This window comes from Orycteropus afer, unplaced genomic scaffold, assembly GCF_000298275.1.
Source record: "Orycteropus afer afer isolate SDZICR_OR568_19922 unplaced genomic scaffold, OryAfe1.0 scaffold01133, whole genome shotgun sequence".
NCBI classification, from domain to species: Eukaryota; Metazoa; Chordata; class Mammalia; order Tubulidentata; family Orycteropodidae; genus Orycteropus; species Orycteropus afer.
In genome coordinates, this window is record NW_006922720.1 from 178,814 (window position 1) to 186,178 (window position 7,365).

The window sequence follows — 7,365 nt, forward strand, 5'->3', positions numbered from 1 at the left end:
TCAATAATGATGCATTGATATTTCCTACTATTAGTGTAAAGTTGTCATTTCTATTTTCAATCCTGTTAAAGTTTACTTTATGTATTTTGGTGTTTTTACTTTTGATACATGGATATATTTGTCATGTATTCATGCTAGATTAAACTTTTCATCACTATACAGTGTACTTTCTGGTCTCTTATGGTGTTTTTTCTTGGAGTCTATTTTATCAGAAATTAATATAGTCAATCCTGCTCCTTTTGTTTAGCGTTAGCTTGATATATTTTTTCCACCCTTTGATTTTTTAATTTATTTTCATCTTTGTGTAAAGTGAGACACTTATAGGTAGCATATACATGAATCCTGTTTCCCTTGATGGTGTATTTAATCCATTTACATTCAGTGTAACTAACAGTAAGTAGTAATTTACCTCTATGGTTTGTCTTTTTCATTGTAATTTCAATTATTTTCTTTTTCTGTATAATTTTCTCTGATGAGTCAATTTTGTTACTAGGTTTTCTTTTTCATTTTCTTCATTGTTGTTGATTTTATGTTTTCTAAGTTATTATTTATTTATTTGTTTATTCAGAAACAAAGCATTTATTTAGCTTGCAAACACACATTAAAGGTGTCCATCACACTTCTAAAAGTTCTGAGATAGGCACAAGGGCAAGGACAGTTGCAGTTCCAGCTGCCGTAGCAAACATATGCTCAGTATCAAGGCAGAGAGGAGCTGACAGCAGGTGGTGAGCACTTGCTTTGCTGAGTTTCAGGAATAAGCCCCAATACATCACACCTCCTGGGGCTGGCACCAGGCAGCAGCAGTAGGGCTATGCCAACACCACAGGCAGAGCAGAGTCACTGCTTTATAAGTTCCTGCAACATGCCGATATTCAACATGTACACTAGACTGTATTGACACATAGCCTAGCCAACCTGGATTTATGCACATTCATGCATTACCTGGCATATGACACCTTTAAATCAGAATTCCTTACAAACAAGAGGACTCCACACACACCCCACCCTGAGCAATGATGTTATAGCAACAGGAAGTACCCCCTAGGCTACCCCTGGTGGCTCCCTCACGCTCTCTGCCTGGAATCTTCTCCCCTTCATCTTCTCCTGAGACACAAAGCCAATAAACTACTGATGCCTCCTATCAATTAGTTTAATCCCCATTAAGGGATTCAGGTTTTGGGGAGGGAAAGAGTATTTGGAGAGAGGGATGGGAGAGAGGGAAGGGCCATATGGCCAAATGTAGACTTTCAGGCTCAAGATCCAAACTCCTGGAGGTCAGGGCCTGGTCACCATATGGTGACGTGGCAGCACAGGGACATGCAGAACCTCTATCAGCACTCACCCCAGTGCTATCCCCACCATTCAGGAGGTAGCACAGGCTCCCAGGCCCAGGAGAAGGTCAAACAATCTCTGTGTCACTCTCGAATCCAGCGATGGTCAAGATCTGGCACTCTAGAAGGACGTGTGTCATCACTGCCAGGATTCAGGGACACATACCTGCAAGTCCCCACAGTGACCCAAGAACCCATTCTGTAATTATGAAGCTGTGGACACATTGTGATGCCTTTCACGATGATCCAAGGAGAATTTCTCAGCAGCAAGTAAACTTAGGCAATGGCAAGACTCATCGTTCCCCACCTTGGAAAATTAAGAGCTTCTAGGCACTGGCCAAGGACAGTCACATTTTCTTTTGCCAAACAAAAGCATTAAAAATATAGTAAGTTGGATAAATATAACTTCATGGATGATATGCCATGTACTGTCTTCACTCTTCTCTGCAACATTGCTCAACACCCATGCTCCAAGTCCCAAGCTGTGGTCCACATGAAACCTGGTGCCTTTGTGGTATTTCACAGCCACAGGTGCACACCCACTGAGGACAGGGACAACAAGCCAATGATAGCACTTACATTTCCACAGACTGTTAGTTCACAAAGTGCTTTCTCATACAAGTGTCTGTACATTAGGGCACTGGGAGGAGGCACACTGGGGACCTTGCCCATGCAGAAGTACAGACTCCAATGTCACAGTGCAGTGGCTGAGGCCACATGGGAAAGTGGCAGACCTTAGCACACGACCCTCTCTGCAGCACGTAGACCCCTCTGCACGGTCCTATGTCACCATCCCTTCCTCCTCCTGTTTCCTCATGTGTCTCTTATTTGAAGAATCAATTCATGAAAGAAAAACAAAACCTTAAAATGATGGCTTTTATATGTGATAACAGACAAATACTCAACATTACCATATCCTCCCTTTTCAAACTCCTCTTTTAACAAGTGCATCTCTGCTGAGATTATCAAACTTCAACACACAACACACAACACACAAAATAAGCCCTGTTGCCTTGGCTGCATCTGTGGAATGAGGCAGGGCCTGAACATACAATCACATGAGCAACAGAAGGCAGAGTATGTATGACATGAATATGCCCTTCCTTCAGATGCGAAAACTCAATTCCCAGCATCCTCAGGAGCACCACATTGTGCAGCACTCCCTACATTGGACTACCTGTTCACATCACTCATGGATCATTCAGGCACACAGCACAGGCTTCAGTGCCCTGACGTGGTGGGAGAACACAAGGGGCAGGGGCTTTGTAAGCATGCTCAGCACCTCTGCTCCTCCCTCATGCCATCTCTCTGGGGAGCCCCATCACACATTTCCTGGTGTTGTGGGATGTGGGGTACCCCATGCTGCAGCACGACTGTGCAGAGTGCTCCACTGACAGGAATTGCTCCACCCTTCTCTGAAACCTACAGCAGTGTCCCAAGTAATCCATGAGTGGACCTCATTCCAGCAAGAGACTGAATCCAAAGCTGCTGGAAGCCAGAAAAACCACTAAGGCTGGCTGTGAAAAGACAAAGTACATCTGTTGTCTGCCAACAAATAACTGGGGTGCATATGCTACCACCAACCTGACACATGGCACCCAGGGTAAGATGGCAGGGAGCTGCTCAGCTCACCCCTCCCTGGACATATGACTTCTCTGGCTGGGAGTGGGAGAGGTCTCACTGCCAGGGACCAGACACATCACCTCCCTGGCTGGCTGTGGGCAAGGACCAGTGAAGCTCAATACAACCAGAGACCACAAAGATAAGTCCCTGTCCTCCAGACATGACCTCACAGTTGCTTTCCCAGGCCCAGAAGTAGGACTTCATTTTGAGTCAGGCCAGGTATAGGGCACAGGAGCAAGACCATTCTGTGTGCTGGGTCAGGTACAGGGCACAAGAACAGGTCCATGATTTGAGCTAGGCCGGGTACAGAGCACAGGAGTAAAACTGCATTGTGAGCGAGGCTAGGCCCACCTCTGCACTGCTACACTAGTGTGGGTACAGCCCCTCACTGGCAGACCCCAGTCCTGCTTCCAGAGTTCTGAGAACAGAGCTGCCCCTCCTTCAAAGAGCAGGTTGGGAGGCCTTCTCCAAACACACTCCATGAAAAGCAGGCCAGGAAGACTCAAGGGCTCTCAGACCACAGTACAGCTCATCTGGAAAAGCCTTCCCTCTTCTCCCCCTAGCCACATGTGTAGGGGGAGGAGAGGACACAGGGCTGAGAAGCATTCTCTCCTGGAGTTCTTGTCAGCCTAGCCAGAAAGTTGTGGCTACTCCTTATATCTGCAGAATGGCTTCATTCCCTCAAATCACATGAAGCCCTTTCTGTCTCCAGGCAGGGCAATGATTCCCTTTGTTCTGTACCAGCTCAACCAAGTGCTGCCTGATTGACACAGAGAATGTGCCCAGCCCTCCTGGGGTTGACATTCCCCCAGCACCCCTGTTCTCTGATGGCCTATCTGACTCAGTGCAGGCCCACATCCCCCCTGGTCCAGCTCTGAGCCAGCTCAGTCAATCTGGATTTCAGTGCCCTCAGGAGCATGGCACAGCCCCACCTCAGGCCCCTGGATCCCACGTTTATGCAACTATCACAGTTCAGACATCACTTCATTTGACAGTGTCTTCTTGAGTCACCTAACAACCCTCCCCCACTCCCAGACCTTCATGATAGGAGGGTGAAACCAGCATCCCAGCAGAGCTGTGATGTATGTATAGGAGGTTGGGAAAATAATACCAGCCCTGACAGTGGAAGGGAAGAGGCTGTGTGGCTGTCACCACCCATGTGACCAGCTCAGATGAAAAGATGGGACACTGCATCCTCTATTTACAGATTTGAAATATGCTCTGTTCTCAATACTTCTAAAGTTTGAGGACCACTCAATAGTGGTCTGCTCAATGGTTTCAAAGGGCAAGGTTACTTGACTTGGACACTCTCAGAAGCCTCCCACCTCCCTGCAGTGATGAAGGAGCCAATGACAGCTGGCCACACAGCCTCAATGTGACAGTAAGCACTTCATCAAGAACCCACACAGCCAAGGGTGTCAGGCCATCCCCCAGGCCAGCTTTTCCACCCTTCCTGGCAAGGCCCTTAGGCATGTATGCCTTGTCCTTGTCCCTTAGTGTCTTTGAGCTACTACTGAGATATTTAGATCCAGAAAGTTGAAGGACAATCAACCCAGCACCAGGTGCTATGATCTTAGGACTGTAGGCACCAGGACACTAGGCCACTGACAGCTGATGGACTTTTACTTTGGGGCATGATCAGGGCCAGAGGTTAACAAGCAGCCTCTCCTTCAGCCTGGCAGTGAGTGCTGGTGTGTGTGTGGGGGGGGGCTTGCTCTGGTGGCAGGCTATATACTGTCTGGTTCAGTGTGGGCCTCCTAAGCCCAACCATGTCAGAAAGCTCCCTGTGATTGTTGGCCCAGGACCAGACACCTGTGGGTGCATAGCCAGTCAGTGCCTGGCATCAGAATAGGGACAGCAGGGGACTATCACACTGTGCCCTCCTCAGAGCCTCCACAGGAAGCCATCCCCAAACAAAGATGACTAATCCAACAACCATCAGTTGGGGAGGACCCTGAAACAATGGTGGGGTGCATAACATGGGCCACCCCGTGCTTCACCCCAGCACAAAGAGACTGCCCTGAGGGCTTACATGCAGCATCTCAGCTCCACTTCTTTCTCCCAAAGCCCTGCTCACTGAGAGATGAGTGTGCAGGCCTGTTCTGAACAATGACACTTAGAAACGGAAGTAAAAACAAAGTACATTTCTGGAGAGCGCTGAGTGTCCCCACCAGTGGGAGTAGCCACACCTGCACACATTCCATGGCCCTATTCACTAATACACAACTGTGAACATCCACAAAAGGAACATTCAGAAAGAGCATAAATAAGTTTTGTCTGGGCCTCTTGGGTAAGAGTGACCTAAGACTGTTCAATGTCCTGAGCACCTGGGACAGAATCACAGCCCATTAGCACGAGGCTGTTTCTTCTTTGCCACAGCCAGGTGGGACAACTCTGGGAGCAGAGGGTATGGGTCACAGTGTGAGGAACCATTGTCACACAGATCATCTTCTTCTTTCCTCTTAGCAATGGTTCATGTTCCTCCTACTTGTATTACAGAAACCTCTTCACAGGGTCCAGTAGGGGCAGTGAGGAGAGTAGGTGGAGGCAGTGTTTGCCAAGAGCCCACCTCTCAGCCACACAGCACAGATCCAACAGGGACCTGAGCACACTTCAGGTTTCTTTAAAGACCTGCAGAACATTAGGGTCCACCTTCCTCTGGCCTCTCCACTCTGGGCCCAGGGATTTCCACTTCACCAGGGTCAGTTTAGCTCATAAAGGCCGCCTCACATCCATGGCTCAAGAGAGCATCAATGACAAAGGCAAGGGAGCCCTGGTAGCAGGCCAATGTTTTGACAGGGCCTTGCAGTTGAAATTGCGGTTCACCCTTGCCTGGAGGAGCAGCTTAAAGCACAACAGGTTGTAGTAGGCCACTCTAATGTACAAAGGGCACATCACCAAAGAGGTGAGGTGCTGGGACAAAGAAGCGTAGACCTCAGGAGTCGGGTGGTGGTTGTCATCAACATCATCCCAGTACCTGATGAGCACCTTCAGAATGTCAGCCCACACGTGACACATGATAGACAAGGGGGCTGCAATGGTGCTGGCTGCTGTTGGGGTCTGCGCCAACTTCCAGGGAAATCTGAGCACTCTCAAGGTGCTGATTCACCATGGCACATACAGGGCAGTCTTCCCTCGAGATCCACCAGGTCAACCTTGGCCCCTTTTGGATGAGGAGGTCTACACAATTTCCATGGACTGCAGTGGCCGGGATCCTCAGTGTTGTGCTTGGGAGCCAGATACAGCAAAAGACAGACTTCTCATTGATGAGGCCCTGGTAGCTCTCCTGTTCCAACAGGTTCCTGAGGGTCTGTAGGTCCCCAACGTAGTTTGCATCATGAAGCCTCATGTCCTCACATTGCTTCAGTGGGTGGTCACAAAACTGTTCCCTCAGCTACTCCTTCAGACTACAATCTGCAGCCCCAGGCCTGGCCCCAACCTGCAGGCCCACCTTAGAGTGCTCAACCAGGCTGCAGGCCTTTGTGTGGGCATGCTGGCCTTGGTGTGTCGACTGTTTTCTAAGTTCTTATGATATTCTTTAAGGAGCTGTGGTAGCGTAGTGCCTAAGGCACTTGACTGCTAACCAGAAAGCTGAAGGTTCAAATCCACCAGCCACTCCTCAGAAGGAAGATGGGGCAATCTACTTCCATAGTGATACTGCCTCAGAAATCCAAGGAGTGTCACTATGAGTTGGGTCTGACTTGATAGCAAATAACAACAATAACAAAAATTATATTCTCTCATATTTTGGTTAGAAGGTTTATTGATTTACTTTAATTTTGTTGTTTTCGGTGCTGGAGGGTCATTTCCAACTCACAGTAAGCAAATGTACAGCAGAAAAAAAAACTGGCAGGTCCCATGCTGGCTCCATGAATCTGGCTACACCTGAGCCCATCCTTGTAGACACTGTATCAATCCACCTTTTGAGGGCCTTCCCCATTATCATCAATTCTCCACCTTTTATTATTATTATTATTATTATTGTGTTTGGGTGAAAATTTACAGAGCAAATACACTTTCCATACAGCAGATCACATACACTTTGTCTCATGACAATGACCACAATTTAGTACAATGCAACACTTCCTCTCCCACTTCCTCCTGATAGGTACTGCTTCCCTGTGACCATCCCTCCATGAACTCCTACAACCTGAGCTGTGTCCCTGTGCCTGAACAGCCCTTCTTTATCTCTTGCTTCTTCTCTCCAAGGAGTGTATCTACCTCAGATAAATGCTCAACTACTATGCCTGTCTACTGTTTGGCTGGAAGCTACAGGCATGTGTTCAATTCCGGACCTGAAGGGCAGCTAGGGGCTATAGTCTCAGTGGTTCCACCAGGCTCCATCGGGCCAGCAAACTGTTCCCAAATTTTTTTTTTTCCAAATGATTTTGAGTTTTGTTCCACATTGTTC

At 48.0% G+C, this 7,365-nt stretch overlaps 1 pseudogene; it reads right to left on the reverse strand.

Moving 5' to 3' along the window:
* Nucleotides 1-5,438: 5,438 nt before the first annotated feature.
* LOC103212872 lies at nucleotides 5,439-6,849 on the reverse strand (annotated as a pseudogene).
* Nucleotides 6,850-7,365: the final 516 nt, after the last annotated feature.